Below are 20,857 nucleotides of genomic sequence, written 5' to 3'. Positions count from 1 at the left end.
TTAGGAGTTCGCCTTCCTATATCTTTATTCTTTACTGGGTATAGTTTAATGCACTTGAGAGTGTAAACAAAATATTTACAAGTGAACATAGTTTTATGCTATTCAACCTCAATTTATTATCCATTTAGCACAATGTAAAATAGAAAAATAAAATAAATTCAGAAAATATTTGAAAAACGGATTTCTGGTAATATTTTTCTAAATCACCATCGCCCACCATCACGGATTCGTGAATGTGAACCTGAATAGCCAAAACTTCAAATAGCTTATCAGTTATTCAATTTGATTTTTTATCCAGAACAAGATATTGATATTTCTCTAAGATATTGTTGGCAAACCGTCCTTATCTTGATTAATATACAAATATTTTTATTTGACCATACAAAGCAACATGGTTGCATTTAAGTACTAGGATAAGCATACAAATATTGATATGTAATTATACATGTAATTAAGTACACAAAAAAGTATATACATACATACATATATATATATATATATATTTATGTATAATTACTAGTTGGAAATATTATATCCCTACAGCTTCAAAAATTATTGAACCAATTGTTCAATTAATTGTTTAAATGAATAAACTTCTACTTTTTTTGAATATTTTATTGCATTGAAGTTCATTTTTGAGGACCATAAAAATTCATATACACAAAATTAAAATTTTATTTTATAATTATATTGCAAAAATTTTTTTGAAAATGTGTGATAATTTATAAGCATAAAAACAGATGATTTACTGTTTCATGTCTCAGTCGAATTTTGCAATTCAAAGTGGTAAAGTGCTTGTAAGTGCCGCTGAATCGAGAGAGCTAATAATTGACAAGTGAGTTTACCTATGACTTGTTATATATATTATTTTTATATTTTAGATTATAAAATCTAGAATTACAATATTTTCAATTAAATTATATTTAATTTATAGTTATATGCTGATTGCAATAGCCAAAATAAACTCTGCCTGTTTTTTTTGTTTATATCACATACGTGAAACGACAAGGTATGAAACGGAACGAATTGGGTTTTTGTGAATTGTCAAATTGTATGTAAAAAAAAATTTGCATAAAATATTAGTTGCTACGAATTTCAAAATTAAAAAGTAATATTTTTTAATGCGCACATGAAATAACTTATTAACCATAGCATAAGCGTGTTATATTTATACACGTACACACGTATTTATAAAATTGTTGAATATACGCATCGGCATGCTTTTGACATTTTACTTACCACGATGTCATTCACTTACGTTACAACGTGAGTGGTCAGTTTTAAATAATCTTTAAACTGAAGACTTAATTTTTAATAACATTGCATACTAAATAAATATTTTCTATTAAATTCTTTATTTAATTCTAAGTTTATATTTTTTGAAAAATAAATAAAATAATGCAATAAAAAAATATTCAATTTTTGAAAGTAAGCAGTTTGGCATTCAGTTTCCGAACAATTTACAAAATAGTATGAACGCCATTTTTATGTCTGATTGTACTAGACGCACAGTTGTATTAATTGTCTTTTTGGCGTATATGTGCACTAAAGCCGACGAATTGGGCTGTACGTTTTGTATGTTTTCAGATGAATATATAATAAAAATTTATACTTTAAATAATAAAAAAGTGTATACATTTTAAATTTCTAAAAAAATATACGGAACATATAACATTATTTTAATAACAAAAAGTGTATGAAAAGAAATAAAAATTGACAGTGCTCCCTTCCCGCTTGTACATAGTTCGCCTTATTATGCAGTGCAGTTTTTCGTCGCTTACACATATGCGTTCAATAAAAGATATTATTACTTTTAAATTATATAAATAAGTTTTATTGAGAAAACTCTAAAGTAATAGAAATATTTACTTATGAAAAATTTGGTAACACGTTTGCTGTGTGAAACGAGGTGTTTGATTTTTTCGATTATTTATATTCCTCGCTTATTATAGTATGTATTAATCGTCAGGTCCCACTGTGAGTGCTGTACATTTCGTTTATTACATTACTGTGGCGTATTGCCATTTACTTTAAAAACTAATTTTGGTGTTTCAACCAAATTGTTACACTAAGGTAAATAAATGTAAAATGCAAGCAAATTTTATAAATTTTATTTTATGGTTTTAGAAATGATAAACTAAATAACTCGGTATAAGCCCTTTGTTCTGTAATATATATATAATTCCTTTCGATAATGTGATACTCTCTTGATATTCGCTTTGTTACTTCGATTTTGTTTGTCGCAAAGAATTTAGTTGCGCGTCACAACGGCGGGAAAATATATTTTGAGAGTGGCCATGTGAGAATATTTTTAGTTAAGTTAGTACTCTATACTGGCTTGGTTATGAAGATATATATTTACACTATTTTCACGATAGTGTAATGGTTCTTAAATTAAAATCAGTAAGAAATAGTAATATTATGTGGTTATATAAAATTCAATTTAAAATACGAAAAAAATAATTTGAAATATTTTGCTATTGGTTTCAATTTGAATAATATTACAGTATAATTGTATTAATATCTGATACTTGAATTTACATTACCTACTTTTATCTACCTTCAGTTAAACGATTTTAGTTAGAGCGGTTTAATTAAAATTGTTCTTGTATATATCTATTTCATTATCAACGGTTTTAAAGGAAAATATAAATATTTATTAATTATTATATGCAGATTTTGATAATATTATGATATAAGTTTTTTTTTTTTTTAATGTTCTCCAACTACAGAATTACCACACACAACGTCGTCGAAATATTTTATTTAATTACTTAAACTACACACACTAATTTTAGCCCAGATAGCTTGTAGGTTTACACTTTTGAAACCCGTTTCTTCATTCCACATAATTTTCCTAATCTTATCATACAACCAAACCCTTCTCTGTGGACTGTCTTAAAACTTATTTATCTGCCTGTTTGGTAGATCTGCGAAGCGAGTTACAACAACAAAAACATAATAATAATGCTATTGAATTTTTTTGGGAAACCCCAAATCAAATAATGTGGTTCTAAGCAGCACTAAACAGGAAATAGGTGTTATTTTTAAAAAGTGCTAATAGTTAAAAATCCACAAAAAAATATAAGACGGTTTCAACATCGAAACTTTAATTATTCCTACCATGAAGTAAATATCGAAAAAATAGAAGAAATATTCTAAAAATAGAAGAAATGAATTTAAACAGTTTTATAAAGTTTAAAATTTTTTTGTTTTGCAGTTAATGTTTAACTATTTATCTACGGAGGTATATCTTAAAACATTCAATGGAAGATATTACAAGCTTAGACTCGTTTCCAACGGATATTACTGATTCATTGGCAAGACCAGAATCTGAACTACCGGAAACGTCAGCAACACTAGATATCCCAGCAGATAATCCAACAGATACACCAACAGCTGCACCATTAGATGCTCCAATAGATGCAGATACCCCGATAGATACAGATGTTCCGATAGATACAGATGTTCCAATAAATACAGAAGCCCCAATAGATACAGATGCCAGAAAAGGTGATAGTTCAAAGGAAGTAACTGTACCGACAACCAGTGATGAAGTGGAAAAAATTTCTGATGATAAGTGCGAAGTAAATGATAATTCTAGAGCCACACCAGTTGATCAACAAATTGATGAAAGCTACCAAGAGAAATTACTCTACGAAGATAGTATAGAGGAAGACAAACTAGAACCAAAGGAAGAACTTGAAGCTGAATTCAGTGTTGTGGAAAAAAGTAATATCGAAAATGTTGACAACAGTGATAATGTTGATAATGACAAAAGTGTTGAAGAAAATGCGGATGTAGAGCAGTCGGCAGATTTTGAGGAAGTTGATGCAAGTGTATTAGCAAGTGGTACATCCGCAGCTGATGAATCAGATATGTTAGGTGAATCGGATATGACACTTCCTACAAACATAACAAACGATGACGAAGTTGCAGTTAAACCATCAGATTTGGCAATGGAAATTGATAATAATGATGAAGAAGAGCATGAGGACGTAGCTGATGTTGAAATGCGTTCAGTGAGTAATTCGCCTGTAGTCGATAAACAAACAACTGAAAACTCTACAGAGGCAGAGGAAGAAGAATTGCGTTCAAATATATTAGATGTGAATGAAACAGTAGATGAAGAGAATCCTGTTGAGTTAGATGCTGATGACAGCTATGGTAAAGATGTTGTTGATGATAGTACAGTCACAGAAACCGAAGAAAATGAAAAAAATAATGAAACAATTGAAAGCATTGAGGATATAGGAACGTTAGAATTGACGGATGAGCCAACCACAAGTTTAGTTGTTGATTCGATAACTGAAGCTGATAACGTGGATAACGAAGATGTCACCGCTGCAACAGATAACACAGAAAAGAGTGTTGCAGATACTATTGAAACGGAAGACACAGAAACTGCAGAAGAAGAAGAAGCAGAACATGAAGATGGTAAAATTTTTTATACGTAGTACTTTTAATATGTGAAAATAAAACTTTTAACATTATGCTTATTTAGAACCAGTCGAAAATGTACAAGAACCAGAAGAATCTGATGTCTGCCTTATACCGGATGATACGGAAACACAAGTGACGGATGCTGAGAAAGAACAAGCTATACTAGCTAGAGAAAATGCAGAAAAAGAAGATGAAGCTGCTATAGCTGAAATGGAGAAAGAAAAGGAAGCTGAGCTAGAAAAGGTTACAGAGGAAGTGGCAGATGCTGAAGAACCGGTTGAGGAAAACGCGAATGGTTTGTTACATATTTATCAAATATTTATTTACTTGTAAACTTTTTTTTAATATGTTTCATACAAATTCTTCTTTTTTTGTTTTTCATTGTTATTTTAAATTTTAATTATATGTTCTTATTTTTTAGTTGATATTTTGTTTGATTTTTTTTACAATATTTATATAAAGTGTTTGCTAAGTTAAGATGTTTATAACGCTGTAAAGGAGACATATTATAAAGAGGCAGGATATATATTTTTACTCCGATTGAAGTATTTTACATTTCTAGCTAATTTCGTATGATTTCTGCCAACCAGATACGACTTTATTCCTTTGTAAATCGGTATATGTTATCGAAACTTATTGTTGATGTCGTTTAGCACTATGATTTGTGTATACCGTTTTGGATCCCACTGATTTCATTGGTTTCTTTTGTTGTGTTAATATCTTCAATTAAATACTTCTGATATTTCGTTATTTATGTCGATATTTAAATTAAATTTAAATATGATAAATATATAATTTTAATTTATAATTAATTTAAAAAATCATTCAATTTAAGAATTAATTTAATATTAATATTCAATATTCAATATTAATTGAATTCAATCAATATTAATTACTTTAATATAAACTTAATAATTATTACAATTTAATAATTAATTTAATTGGTAAAATAAATAAATTTAATAAATAATATAATTTATTACTTATAGTAATAAAAAATATCGTTATTAGATAGAAGGCCAACAGATTCATATCATATTAGCTGTTATATACTATTTGGTATAATTAAAACTGATTAAACTTATTGTACAATGAAATATTGTTACTCTGTTCAACATAAAAAAAAAATATTATGAAATATTTTTGAAAATCTCAAAGAGTGAATTTCTCAAAAAAAAAGAGTATATATATATATATAGTTAATTTTTTAAATTTAAATTATTTATATAAAAAAAAGATATATATATTTTGTTTTTTTAATTTTTTTTTTTTTCATATTTTGATTTATTATGTTATTTTATGTTGAATTCACATTCATAAAACATTAGATTTAACCTAAATTGTTTCATTTGTTTCTAAAATTTTATTTGCTCTGTATTTTATAACATACTATTTCTTTCTATCTTTATCATTATGTTAACTTAATATAATTTTGATACTAACTAATTAAATGAAAGACTCTCACATAATATTAGTATAACTCCTAAACTATCTGAAAAAGTTTTCTAATTGTTGATATTTTTTGTAATTGTTTGTTATGCTAATTTCATTATATAAAGTTCATTTCAAGCCATTAGCGACTGATCTCATTCAATATCAGTTTGACTACTACCCACTAGTCCCCAATGATTACTTTTTTCCTTATCCTTATGAGAGATTTAAGGGTAAAAGTATTTTAATTGTTTCCATTCTTTGCTGCTTATTTAATGTCCAAGAATTTCAAATTTCGTTATATATAGTTTTACAACAAGTCATTTGCGATTAGACTAGGCTTCTTGTATAAGTATGTATATCAGAAAATCTCTCTCTAATTACCTGCACTGAATATTTATTTAAAAGAGAAACTTGTATGTTATTAAGCTAAAACTTGTCTTTCATTGTAAAATGTTATGGGTATGTGTTTTACATTATATCATCCTATTACACGATCCTACTTACTTACTTATATGCTGCTATCCTTCTCTCCGAGTGGAGCATAGGGCCTCACATGATCCTACTAGACATTTGTTATTAAATTTTGCAAAAATATTAGTACAAGTGTTTGTATAAGTCCCATTAATATAACTACACGTAAACGAGAGATAACAAAATCATATAGATGTTCGAACCAGTTCAACGTTTTTAATCAGAAAATTATAGGTTTTCTGTGCCTAAAACTGCCCAATGTTTAAATAGCTTTCAAGAGAGAGCTTTTCAAAACCATTGTTGTGAAGAGAAGACGCAGTTTCTTCAATACAATGTAAAGTTTCTTTGCGTATTGCTTTAAATTTTTATAGCTAGGGAAAATTTAAGAAATGAATTTCTGTTAAGGGCCATGTTACGGAGGTGATCAAATGATCCTTCATCACGACATTTGAAAGTAACAACAAATGTTGGATCAACGATCATTTGATCGTCTGCCTAACATGAGCACTCCTGTGAAAGACTGAACAAATTTTATGCTTAGTTTGGACTTTTATATGATTTAGTTATCCCTCTATAAACACTGCAAAAGAACAGTTTGTAATAGATTTAGTTAATTATTAACTACAATATACATAATAAACAATCATTAAAATAGTGTTTTTATTTTTTGCAATAGCAGACGCGGAAGCTCAAGCTAACGCAGCTGGGGCTGAAGCAGCCATACCCAGTAGTGGTAGTGAAGGTGAGATCTGCTAACTTTTCATATAAACTAACTTTTCACATAAATAGAAAATAATATTTTATTAATATCATTTTTGAATATAAAAAAGATTAATGAATTTTTGTAAACATTTTTAATTGAAATCTAATTAATTTTTTTTTTTCTTTGTGTTGTTAAATAGAAAATAATGCGGTGAGCGAAGCACCAGATCCAGAAGAACCCTTACTTGAAGAAATGCAAAGCACAACAACAGGTTCAGTATCAAAAATTATAATTGCATGGATTGTGTCTACTCGTAAAATATGCAAGCAGTGTGGTGAGGAGAAGGAATGTGGTTTTCGTATTAAGAGTCCCGAAACATTAGAGTTTCAGTATCTCTGTGAGCAAAAATGCTGCGAGACTCTTATAGCTAATAATCCAGGCAAATACTTCATTAGACGGAAAAAATTCTTAGTTGAAGAACTAAATAATGAAACAATGAAACAAGCAACACTAGACGATGCATATAGTGAGACGGGTAAAAAAGATGGCTCCATCAGTAGGAAATATAAAATGCCAAAATGTCTACAATGTAAAGAAACTAAACCATGTAAATACTTCTTCAAGCAGGACGATGAGCTGTATCAAATATGCAATGATGTCTGCTTTAATTTGCTGAACGCAGAAGAACCAGACAAATTTAAACTTAAACGCCATTCAATACGTGTACGTAATATTGGTGCCACAATTTCGACAAGTTCGCCCTCAAGAAAGGTTAACAACGCGGAATCGCGTGTTGTCGCACGTAGTGCTGCAGAAGCTGAGACGGCGCGATTGGAACGCGTCGCTAGCTTCACACGCCGTTGTGCGGAATGTTATAAGGAAATTGTCTTAAGCGATAAAACTCTACTTTGGGAAACAATGGACTTTTGCAATGAAATTTGTTTGGGAAAGTATCAACGCACACTTGGTGCATCTTGTGAAACTTGTCATGGTGAAGTACCACATCAGGCGCTCGGAAAGTATTGTGTACGCTTTGGTTTCGATATACGGCAATTTTGTTGCGCTACCTGTTTGAATGAATTTAAGAAAGGACTAAAAACCTGTTCTTGCTGTCAGAAAGATATATCATCCGGTAATGAAGGCTTCCTAGCACCAGTTGGTGACAAAGAGCAATTTAAAGACTTCTGTTCACAGAGCTGTTTGAAACGCTACGACGTTATGTGCAATCCTAAGAAAAAACTAAGAAATGCTATGTGTGCCGTTTGTAATAATGATAAGCCGGTACGTGTGGAAATTCTGCTCGATGATAAGGAACATAATTTCTGTTCGAACCCCTGCTTCTCGGCATTCAAATTTGTCAGCAATATTGTAGCCGATCAATGCGGAATGTGCTGCAAGTACTTCGAGCGTAAAGGTGCTGAATCGTACACGATTTATACGGAAGTTCGTGCAAAAGTTTTTTGTTCACGCATTTGTCTCAATGTGTATATAATTGTCAATAGACGCATTGTTTCTTGTCAGTGGTGCAAGGTAAAGAAATATAACTTTGATATGATATACAAGCAACAGGATGCACAAGAAGTGTTGATGTGTTCGTTAAACTGTTTAACATTGTATGGCATGTCTATAAACGCTTTCACACGGACGGTAGCCAAATGTGACAATTGTACTAATCAAGCTACGCCACAATACCATTTGACTATGTCTGATGCTTCAATGCGCAATTTTTGCACATATCAGTGTGTAATGCAGTTCCAAGGGCAATTTGCACGAGCACCACTCACCTTGGACGCTGATAATCAGACAACACAAACGAAGCAGCAACAACAAAATGCGCAGGCCACCGCCAAAAGCAATGCACCCTTCCCAACGGGTTTGCCGAAACGTGTGAAGTTGAAAGTTTCACAACAGTCCCAGCAGAAACCGCTTCAGGTAAGATATCAAATACTTTTAAATAAATTTAAATTATATTTTTAAAGAAATAGATCAGATAAATTATTATATATGTATATTTATAAAGTGAATGTTGATAACACTCTATACACTAGGCCAGTCAATATTATTAATAATTCAGTGTGGATTACAACCCCAAGCGATTTCATCTGATCGTTAGGTTTTTAATGATTCTGACTCTGCCACCTTTTGACGGTTCTGTAATGTTTCATATATTAAAAGGGAAACAAGTCTGTCCTCCAGTTGGATGAGTCTGCTTATGATCAGTTTATGGCATTCACATAGACTATGTTTAGACGTTTAAATATTCCAGCAAATCAGTAAATACAACTTTCTAAAAAGCCAATTTAATTGTGATGACCTCTCAGCTGGCAGTGTTCTGTCAGAAACCCGATGCATATGTTGATATACTCTTTATTTAATGTAAAGAGTATATTTGATAATATTTTATAAGGGTTAACCAGTACTTTTTTAAATAGGAATCCAATGGTCTTATTGTAATTTCTTCGTTTACTCATACTTTAATACCTTTGCATCACAATTTACTATATATTTTACCAATTCCTATCAATTATTCGTTATATATTTCTTCCTTCTTTTTGTTACTGTTATAGTATACTCTATTCGTTTTCTGCAGTCATGTTTAAATGGGAAACTTGGGCTATAACAACATAGGCCGTGTGCGAATTCGAGTAAATTGAGGGAAATTATAAATTATGTCGGTATGGCACCGATTGCTGGTATTTATCAGAATTTCGAGTAGGGTATATTATATAAATATTAGGTAAATTAGGTGTTACCATTGTGAAAATCCTTTAAGATGTTTAATAAATAAATTTTAAAACTTTCAACCAAAAATAATAAATAAGTTTAATAAATAAATAAATAAATATTTTCATAAGTGCAGTGCAAAAAATCCCTAGAAAATTTAAATTCGCTTTACCTCAATTTACTCGAACTTGCACACGGCCATAATAATAAAAATTTATTGCACTGCCCTTTATATCCTTTTTTTATATTATATATTTAATACTTTAGTAATAATTTGGTTTTTTTGAGATGTTGCTTAAAACTAATAGATTGACGTTTCCAGTTTATTAAAAATTTTCATAGAGCGAAAGAGAGGTGCAGTGACACCGAACTTATGCTTTCTATTTTCTCTTTTTTTTCTTCATCATATATTATGTAAAAGAACAACTTTCTTTATGTCTCAAGATCAAAAATGATTTATTGTGAATCCATTAATGGGGAAGTGTAGATTAGGCTTATTTGACTGGTTGTAAGTCATGCATAGAACAATAGGTCCCTAACGAAACCAAATGAACTCAAGCGTCTATGTAGATTTCACAGTAGGTTTCTTTTCGAATAAAAGTAATATAATTCTTAAAACATAGCCACAGGTTTTTTAAAGCTTTGTTTTAGTCCAGACTTTAGTGAGTGTTGAATTCGGACCCTATGTACCATAGTTACAGTGCATAAGCATTGTGCTGTTATGTGGTGGTGTAAATCATATTTCTTTTAAAAACTCGGTTTGACAGCTGTTTTCCCAATATACTAGTTGATATTGTTATGGTCTAAACAGAAGTGAGTTTGTTTTTAGGATCCTCATTATCGAATGGTTCTGTAATAGCATACTTTATCCATTTTTCGTTAACTTTTTCTATAAATTTTTCACATATTAGCAGTTTTCATTTTTATTTGGTATATTTTTATATACCATTTTTTTTATTCGCATCGATTCACTTTGTATTTAAAATAATGTTTTTTTATGTAGAATATATGTACAAAACTGATAATTATAAATGTAAATGTATAAGTGTAAACACATTTACATATATTTGGAAAAAAAAAATCTCAACGCATCGTTTCTGTATATCTCTATGAAATAAATAATTCATTTATTGCCAAAGGAGTAAAATATTTATCATTAATTAATTACAACGGGATAAATTAAATCTAATCTATTACATAAATAGAATAGAATAGAAATAGAAAGAAATGGCATTACTGTGCCTTTTATGTCGGTTCAAGGAAATAAAATATTTATCATTAATTAATTACAACAACGTGATAATCTATTACATAAATAGAGTAGAATAGAAATAGAAAGAAAGAAATATATATTACTATTTCATATATGAGTTGCGTGTAAGTTGGCAATACTGTGCCTTTTATTTTGGTTCAAAGTTTTAACACAATCGGCTTTTGTGGGCATAAAAATCATTCGCTATATTGTCTATGGTTCTTTATTTTAGACTAGCTGCTACGATTTACTACGATTTTTTTTTATCTCGTGCGTCTATAATGAACAAATCAAAAATCAAAAAGACAAATAAAATTTGGGCAGAAAATTTGAGAATTTTGGATTCCGAATGTAAAGATTCTTTGACAGTATGCAGAAGCTATTTTTCGAAATATAGTCTCAGAATGCGTCATACTCGGAACAATGCTGTTCCTACGATAATTCTTGGTAGTAATACTTGTAAAAAAAACAATGGAAAAGTAAGTAAATATTGCGTCATAGTAAGGAAAGGAAAGTTTTTAATGGCAGTAGGAAAGGCTAAGAAGAAAAGTACTAACAAAGAGATTGCAATAAGAAGCAGTTCTTGAAGGGCATCAACCCTGATTTTCTTCCTTTTATTAGTGATTGAAGTATTTTACAAGAAATACTTTAATTCTAATAATTTGCAATATTATAAATTAAAGATTATTGAAACTTATCGTTAAGTATTGTTAAAAATAAATGGGGGAAAAAATGGTACAATAAGGAGACCGGCAAGAGATTGTTTTTTTAAATTATACATACATTTACTGATTGCTAATAAATTTCATAACATTGTTTATAATTAAATACTAAATTTATATATAATATTATTTTTAATATTATATATAATTTAAATATTAAATTAATTGTAAGAAGTAAGAAACTTGCCTCAACACGCATGTATATTTCTTTTATTTTATTTAATAAATTATTTTGCAGTAAAATTAGTTCTAATTTATAAAGTAATTTACGTGAAATTTATTATTCTTAATTCTTTAAATTTATTCCTTGAAACTGTACGTGGCAGTGAATGGCCGCGAGTAGCCATTCACAATAGATCTCATTTTACACTAGATAAAAAGCATATACGATTTTTTTATCTCAATAGTGTATTTCAGTATATAGATTAATAAAAATTAATTAATAAAAATTAATTAATAAAAATTAATCAATAAAAAATTTAAAAACCCAAATACTTTTCTTATAATTAATTTTTAAGATCTAATTTTAGAATGTATTTACTGTCGTATTTTTATAAAATAACTTATATATAAAAACAAACTTAAGATTAGATAAAAATTTATCACAATTGTTAACTTATGTAATATATTTTATTAACATATATTTCGTTCTACTTGTAGACCATTGTTATGTTTTTACTTCCTTTCCTTTTGTTTTATTCTAGAGTTTTTTATAAAAAAAACCTTTACTTCCTTATATGTGGACGAGATTATGATAATTTTGCTATCTATGGTGTTCCGTTAGTTTTTATTGGCATGGTTGCTGATTTAAACTTTTAATCGAATTGTCCATTTTTTTTTTTATGATTATCATAACACTGAAATTAGTCCTAAATATAGACCGAAATATCTGTTAATAAAATATATTACAAATATTTACAACTGTGTTATTATATAAAAATATAATTTTAAAAGCATGACCTAAAGCCCGATAAAAATTTAAACACAGATTTATTTTTAGTCAATATATTCTGATCAATATTCTGATATACCAAAACAAAACAAATTTTTTGATGTAGGTATTATTGTCTTAAATTTGTAAGTTTAATCTACAAAATAAACTGTTATATATATTAGTTCCCGCATATGCTATAAGGTGCAAAGGGCTGCACATACAAAATAAACTGTTGGCTTGCTGTATCGCTCTTCGGAGCTATGAAATCACACGTTTAATGTATGTTTTTACTCTTCCATGAGAATTACTTAGATTGAGATTTTACGATTTCTGTTTATGTGAAATTAGTTTTTTTATTACGTTTAAAATGTTGTCGCCTATGTATTACTAAGTATAAACAAATGATCGCAATTCGAGCTTCTATTTGTTTATAATGCGCTTTATAAATTAATTTTGTTTATAGCTAAATCCTTAAAAGTAATTGTTAAATCACACTTATAACATTTAAATTTACAATTGCATAATTTATTCTAATATTTTATAATAAATAATAAAGAGGTTTTTTCGAACAGTAGTGAACTACAACAACAAAAATTTTATTTTTTATATTATTTAATTAATTGAATTTTTGGCTGACCATACAGCTGTTTCGAGTATTGTCAAATAATAAATAATATAAATATTTTTCAGATTAAATTGCCAATAAAAAAATCGGCAGCAAATAAGGGTCCAACTGTGCCAGTTATTTCCACAGTGTCGTCGCTTGCCAGCGGTGAAACAGAGACGATGATCGGTAGCGTTACTGTACGTCGTTCTCGTGGTCAACGTTCACGAAAGGTAGATTCGCCTCCTCCTGCACCACCAGTTACAACTCAACAACAGCATTCAACAACAACGACCAACAACATAGTAGTACGTAGTGGACGTGTACGTAAACCTGTTGATTATGCAAGATCACCTTCTCCACCAAAGTTACCACCACCACCTCCGCAGCCAGATCCACCTGTTAGCAGCAGCAAACGTGGTACACAAACAGCAGTGATACAACCGGAAAAAATCATAACACAAACTGAAACAAAAATTGTTACGGTACCGCCATTACCGCCAAAGGTGCGTAACGCTCAAACAAGTTGTCGACCACAAACATGTACTGTTGGCTTTCAAACTGAACCAACTGTAACAACAACAGCAACACAAACGGGTAAAGATTATTCTAAGAAGGTTTTAATACCAATACCAGTGCCGATTTATGTTCCACAACCGATGTATATGTACTCGGCACCATTTCCAGTGCCGGTACCTATACCTCTACCAATACCTGTGCCTATATTTATTCCAACAACTAGAAATTCAGCACAAGGTATACTGAAGGAGATCAAGAAAATACAAGATAAAATGCCAGCTGATCCATTCGAAGCAGAACTACTAATGATGGCTGAAATGGTTGCTGAAGAGAAACGTGAATCGGACTCCGACTCGGAAGATGAGATAAAACCCGACCGTAGCGCTGAACACATAACAATTACAACAGAGAAGAATGAAATAACATCGTAGGGAAAATGTCCACAAATCAAAAATAGCAGGGAAATAGCATCTAGTTCGATCTTGAATCAGCAAACGCAAATACAAAACAAATCCGCCACCTGTTTCCTAGTGAATGATGCATGGCACATAAGAACGCGCACATTTACAACACCACACAAAAGAACCGCAAACGGTAAATTATTGAACTAAAAAATAAAAAAAAAAAATGATCATTACAAAACCATAGTAATGTAGTGGCGGCAAACGGGTCGATCACTCCAGTCGCCGCCGCAACCGCCACCTGTAAACGTCCGGGCTTTTACAAAGAGCAGTCAACACCGACACAGCTATAAACAACCGACAGCATGATAAACCGAAGCAAAACATTGTCTGAAATATACTTCGTGAAGCTGGAAACAGGATACAAAAAAATCAAAAAAAAAGTAGAAAAGAAGGCCACTTCAAAACAAGATCTTTACAAATGACAGCAGAGAAGAAGACCATTTCCATGTAAAAAAGTCGAAAAACCGAAGGTACGTAGCACCAGATACCAATCTACACGCTGAGGTAAATGTGAATAAAAAATTAATTAATGTGATATCATATAATTAAAATAATAGTAGTGCTGCTTAATGATTTGTTATATATATGGTATCGATAACAAATACTATTTGAGTTTTAGTATATAGTATAGTATAATTGACCGATAGTATAGTATAATAATAGAATTAGTATAATTTATTGATAAAAATAGATGAGTTTCGTGGGTAGGTGGGTTCAGTTTAGTAATTGGTAAGTTTAATGAGTGAGTCATTGTTCATAATCATAATATCACTAATATTAGGCAATATGTTTGTCTCTTGCTAAACCAATATTACTAGAAAAAAATAGTCAAACGACAATGTAACGTGACAGTTTTATTTATTTAAGCAGGTATCATACTTGATGCGTAGAATGCGAAATTTGTGTCAAATCGCATGTGTAATAGCAATATTTGCAGGCATGACGAGGAGACGGATGGAAATCAAAATATTTTGATTTTACGTCCGACTTCCTCGTGTTTTTTCGTTCGACTTCCGCATGCTTTTTCGTATGCAATCGGATTTTTGTCGGTTTACATGCAAAATTTTATTCTATTTTAATGGGTGGAATCGAAAGCATCATTTAAATACACGCATGATTTTTTTTTTGTAGTATATTTTTTGTTTTTTTTTCTGGAAGTGTTCAAAATAATATCGGCAGTGTATCAGCATGATGTATAATAGCAAGCAATTTCGCACCAAGTATAGTATGATGTGTAATATCCGCTTTATGTAAAACATAGCTATAACAAAAATAATATATCTCAGAAACAAAAAAAAAACGGTCTGCAAAGAGCGAGTGTTGGTGTAATGAAATAATTGTATTAAAAAATTAATATTGACTTTTAAAAATGAATATCGGTAAAACATGTTGGATCTCTGGAAAAATATGAATAATGGAAAAGAAATTTATAAAGGAAGACATCGAGAAAAAAGTATTCTAAAGTATTCTAAACATTAGACGAATTACAACACATCAATATATGGGTTGGGATATGAATTAGATAGGAAGATTGAAGATTGGAGTATACTATGAATTTTCCTTTAATAGTTATAGCTTCTGTTTTTGAAATAGATGCACCCAAATAGTTAGCCAACCACTAGAGATAAAACAACTAGAATAGGCTATTGCCGAGAAAGTAGTAGTAATGTTATTTGTAATGTTACTTGTTGAATAGGCTATGGAACACTGTGTCACACGTTGCTAATATGTTATAAGAGTGTTCTCCAACAGATGTCCGTTTTCATGTTTAGATGAATAATACATACATATATTTAATAATATTTAATAATACTCACTAAATTATAACAACTGTGGCAAAGTCTAACAAGTTTGTGGGTTATTATTGACAAATAATGAAGGTCAATTTAGCTTTATTGCGATAACTTGAAATAGATTTATTGGATTTATTTTAATAGAAATTAATTATATAACAAAGTAAATAAACACTAATATAATTCTCATTAATTTTTTTTCATTTCAGGTATACAACAGTATCTGTACGAAAATGGGCGTATCGACAACATATTTACAGATCCGTACTACGAACGCTTCACTGATTGCTTAGATGAAGTTGCAAGAAAGTTTTCGGTTTTGTATAATGATTCACGTAAGTATGGGACTTTGTTAAAGATATTTAAAAGCAAAGGCATTAATTTATCGCAAAATCTGTTAAGTTATCGGACGAGAATTTTTATTTAAAATAATGTACAGATCATGGGCTGGGTTTGGAATTGGGAGAATAGCAAAAATAATTTCAGTAAAATTTCTATAATTCAACTTTTCGTGTTATGGAGGTTAAGGAAAAAAATGAAATCATAGGGTTTAGTTTAATTATTATTAAATCTCAACTTTTGAATAAATATATATTGTCAAAAGTAAATATTTATACTCCATTATTGGTGAATAGTAATAACATCTTCTTATAATTGAAGAGATTTTGCAAGTATGTAATTGCGTTATTCTCGAAAATAAATTAATCACTGACATTAGACATTAATTTCAGTTTGTAGAGGTCGACTTTCAAACTTCGACTTGTAAAGATAAGGGTTACCTCTCAGGTGAAGAATGTGTATTATTCGGATTGTAGAGGTTAACGCCTTTAAGATGAACGGACCAAAATATTGCAAAGAGTTAGAGAAATTGCAAATGAGTTATAAAAATTTTATTATATATACTTCTTTCTATATATATATACATTTTTTTTTTTTAGACAATAATTGAAACTGATTACGTAGTCCTAAAAGAATACTTCTGGTCTTAACAGATATTATGCATCTATTATCATATAGCCTTTACTTTTATATATAGAATCCACAGCATTTTATTTTAATTTTATTACAAAAAATTCAATTTTCTTTAACAGAATACATTGTTACACGTGTTGAAGAAGAACATTTGTGGGAATGCAAGCAATTGGGGGCACATTCTCCACATGTTCTGCTCAGTACTTTGATGTTTTTCAATACAAAACACTTTAATTTGACTGTAAGTAATTTTCAATTAATTTGTAGAAACTATATAAAATACGACGAACTATTATTTTTAGACTGTTGAGGAGCACATGCAATTATCATTTTCGCATATCATGAAGCATTGGAAGCGTTCGGCGCAAGCTACCAAAGCACCAGGCACACGTAATGTCCTTCTACGTTTTTATCCGCCGCAAGCTGGACTTGGTAAGTAATAAACATTTCTATTTTTTTGGTGGCCAACTACTTTACTATTAATTTTGTTAACATATTAATACAGTACTGTTACTTCTTATACGTGGTATCTAATTTAAATCAGATCTAATTTAAGTCAGTTCTGAAGACTTTTAGTTATGTAAGGTAGTATACGAAACAATAGTTGATCTAAGAGTTGTAATAATCAAGTTTAATGGTCAACATCGGCACAATCAAATATTACTTCTACTTCTATTAAATACTATTCAGTGCATTGTCTCTTTTTTTTTTTTTTGTACTACCTTTTGCTATTTTTCGACTCGAATCATTATTTTTTTGTTATAAAAAAAAAAAATTTAATAAGTGCCAATAAATATGGTACAGCTCTTTTTCAAGTTAACGCCAGCAAGAAAAGACAGTGAATGCATCAAAATTGCTTAACCAAGGACCCTTTTTTCGATTTCCATCTTTAGTCGCATAAATTGTTATCAATATAGATTACAATCCATCGTTCGGTCAGGCAGAAGTGAATCATATTGCATGATACCTTTCGAGTCACATCAAATATATAGCATTTTTCTTCTCATTATCGTCAATCATTATCATCATCATATGCTAATCTATAAGTTATCCATCATTTTATAAGCCTTTTAATGATTAGACTCGAGACTGTTTTTTCACATAAGTACCTCCAATCTGATTTAAGATCAGTCTCCAACTATAAGAAGTCACATTTTATATGCCATCAATACTACTTTACTACTACTGATGTCATAGTACCGAATGTCAATCTAGTGCCTATGTTGCAAGTGTATCATGTATTAATATATCATAAGTATAAAAATAGCACATCAACTAACCTTAGGTTCGTCTGCACAAAAATGCAATACAAGTAATCGATGATTCACGCGTGTTCTATTAAAATTTTAGACTTTCTTGGTTTTGATCCGAATTCAGTTTAGTGTCTTCCATTGCCACTTCTGTGTGACACTATTTTCGCATATATTACTAATTTCAGTTAACTCTCAACACCCACATAATTTCAAAATTAATCGCACGTAATGATGATTAAACTTACACATTTAGATAGTATATGGAAAGAGTGTTAAGGTAAAGGGGAAGATGAAGATGGTCACCTTAATCTTATGGTTAATGCCATAAATCAATAAATTTGTATATGCACTTGAACATGAAAGTAAAGCTGCGGTGGGCTATATATTTGGGGCGTAGATATTTATGCGTCACAAGGAACTGTTTACCATATGACTATGTTCATACAGGGCTTGCAGGGTGTGAGGGACATTTTACATCCTTCAAAAATTTTAGACTGGGACCTGGAATATATTGTTTGGAGGATTGATACTTGGAGGTTCTTGCTGATACTTGACTTAATATGATACGAAGAAAAGACTTAACGTAAGTTATATGAAACCAGGACTTACGAACTGTAGCGCAATGGATGTTTATCTGTGTGATACAAGATATTTTTTTGACAGAAAATAGAATGGTAAGAATGGTAATCCTGTAACATGCGATGACAGCTGGTTTAAAATCAATGATGATTATTAGTTAATTCTCTATACATTCATGCTACCTATATCATTTAACAATGATCTTCACCAATGGTGCTCCTGGTAAATGTAATAAAACTTAAACTTGACAATTTGTGCGATTACACCCAAAAATAATATTTAACGTAATTAAGTATTCAATTCAATTCAAGAACTTTCATCTATATATCACCTGGCGGGTTTTCAATGTACTGACTTTGAAAAGTTATAAATTAATAAATTTTTCAATGATGGTAATCCCAGATATTAACTCTAAATAAAAATTTTGGACTATGTGTTCCTCCTTATCTAGTATATCATACAGTTTGATTCAGCGGTTTTGCTAGTAATTTGATTTAAACATTTATTTGATATGGTATTTGGTATGGATCATCCACATGTTAAAAACCCATTTCTGTAGAGATTACGTAGTATTAATATCATGCAGATCGATTCAACGGTTTAGGATTGATACAAACAAAAAACAAGATTATTAAATGTATATATAAATTAACAAAATGTTATAATTTTCTAATCTTTTGTATATTATTTTATATTACAGAAGCTAATCCTCGTAAAAAGAAAGTGTATGAACAGCAAGAGAACGAAGAAAATCCTCTACGTTGCCCTGTTCGTTTATACGAATTTTATCTTTCAAAATGGTAAGGATTTTCTTAATGTAATAATTGAAATTTCTACAAGTAATACGAAATAATTATTTTTACAGTCCTGAAAGCGTTAAAACTCGTAATGATGTCTTTTATTTGCAACCAGAACGTTCCTGTGTGCCGGACTCACCTGTCTGGTATTCAACGCAAGCCCTTAGTAAAGAATCATTACAGAAAATGTTACATCGCGTTAAAATGGTCAAGGAGATAAACATTGCGCTCTTGACAAGCTAATCTAGCAATTGTTTTAACATCTCTCACATTCACACACAATCAAATTTAATGCAAAAATCTACATATAACAGAAACAATCCATAATGATAAATGCTTTCATTGTGTCAGTCGCTACAAGCGTTAGCAGTAAAGCAAATAATTCTTTTGACTTTAAAACGTAATATTTAAATGCAATAAGCAAATATAAAATTCGCTAATACGAATTAATATATTAATAGTTTGACAGTGACATGTGTATTTATTTTAGAAGTCACAGACTAAGGCTTAGCTACATTTTTATTGTGTAAATTTTAAACTATAACCTGAACTTAATTAAATATTATGTATTGTTTTTCGAACTAATTTTCAACAAATTATTGCCACACAAATTTCATTGCAGTATATCAAATTAAAATTTAAAATATAATATAAAAAAATTATGATGAATTAACTGTATAGTCTAAGATTAGATTAAAGCATGATTTATAAAATTCAATTTGTTTTGTACATTTTCAAATATTAAAACAAAAACAAAAATCACAAAAAAAATCCTTACATTGCAAAACATATAAAATTAATTACAATATAAAAAACTATCTAAATTGACTATACTTTTAAAATCCGTACTCTATTATTATGGACGTTGTTAAATGTTTTATATCTAAAATAATTTTTTTTTATTTAAATTGAATTGTAATAAAACAATAAAACAAAAACTTATAAATTCACAACACAATTTTTTATATATTCTTAAATATTAAGAAAAAAAACAATGTTTCTAAAATATAAATTTATAATAAGGGTTCAAATACAAATTATAAAAAAATTAATTATATATAGTAAATATTTTGGAATTTAGAAATAAGTAAAAATTATAGAATTATAATATATATGTAAAAAGTATGTACGCATATTAAAGAATTCAATAAGTAAAACAAAGGGTATATATTTTTAACACATGAAATTGATTC

General features: G+C 29.6%; 1 pseudogene; it reads left to right on the top strand.

Moving 5' to 3' along the window:
- The first annotated feature begins 1,506 nt into the window (after window positions 1–1,506).
- LOC119677984 lies at window positions 1,507–20,589 on the top strand (annotated as a pseudogene).
- Window positions 20,590–20,857: the final 268 nt, after the last annotated feature.

The sequence above is a fragment of the Teleopsis dalmanni genome, chromosome 2 (genome assembly GCF_002237135.1).
Source record: "Teleopsis dalmanni isolate 2A chromosome 2, ASM223713v2, whole genome shotgun sequence".
NCBI lineage: Eukaryota > Metazoa > Arthropoda > Insecta > Diptera > Diopsidae > Teleopsis > Teleopsis dalmanni.
This window is presented reverse-complemented; position numbering and strand designations above follow the sequence as displayed.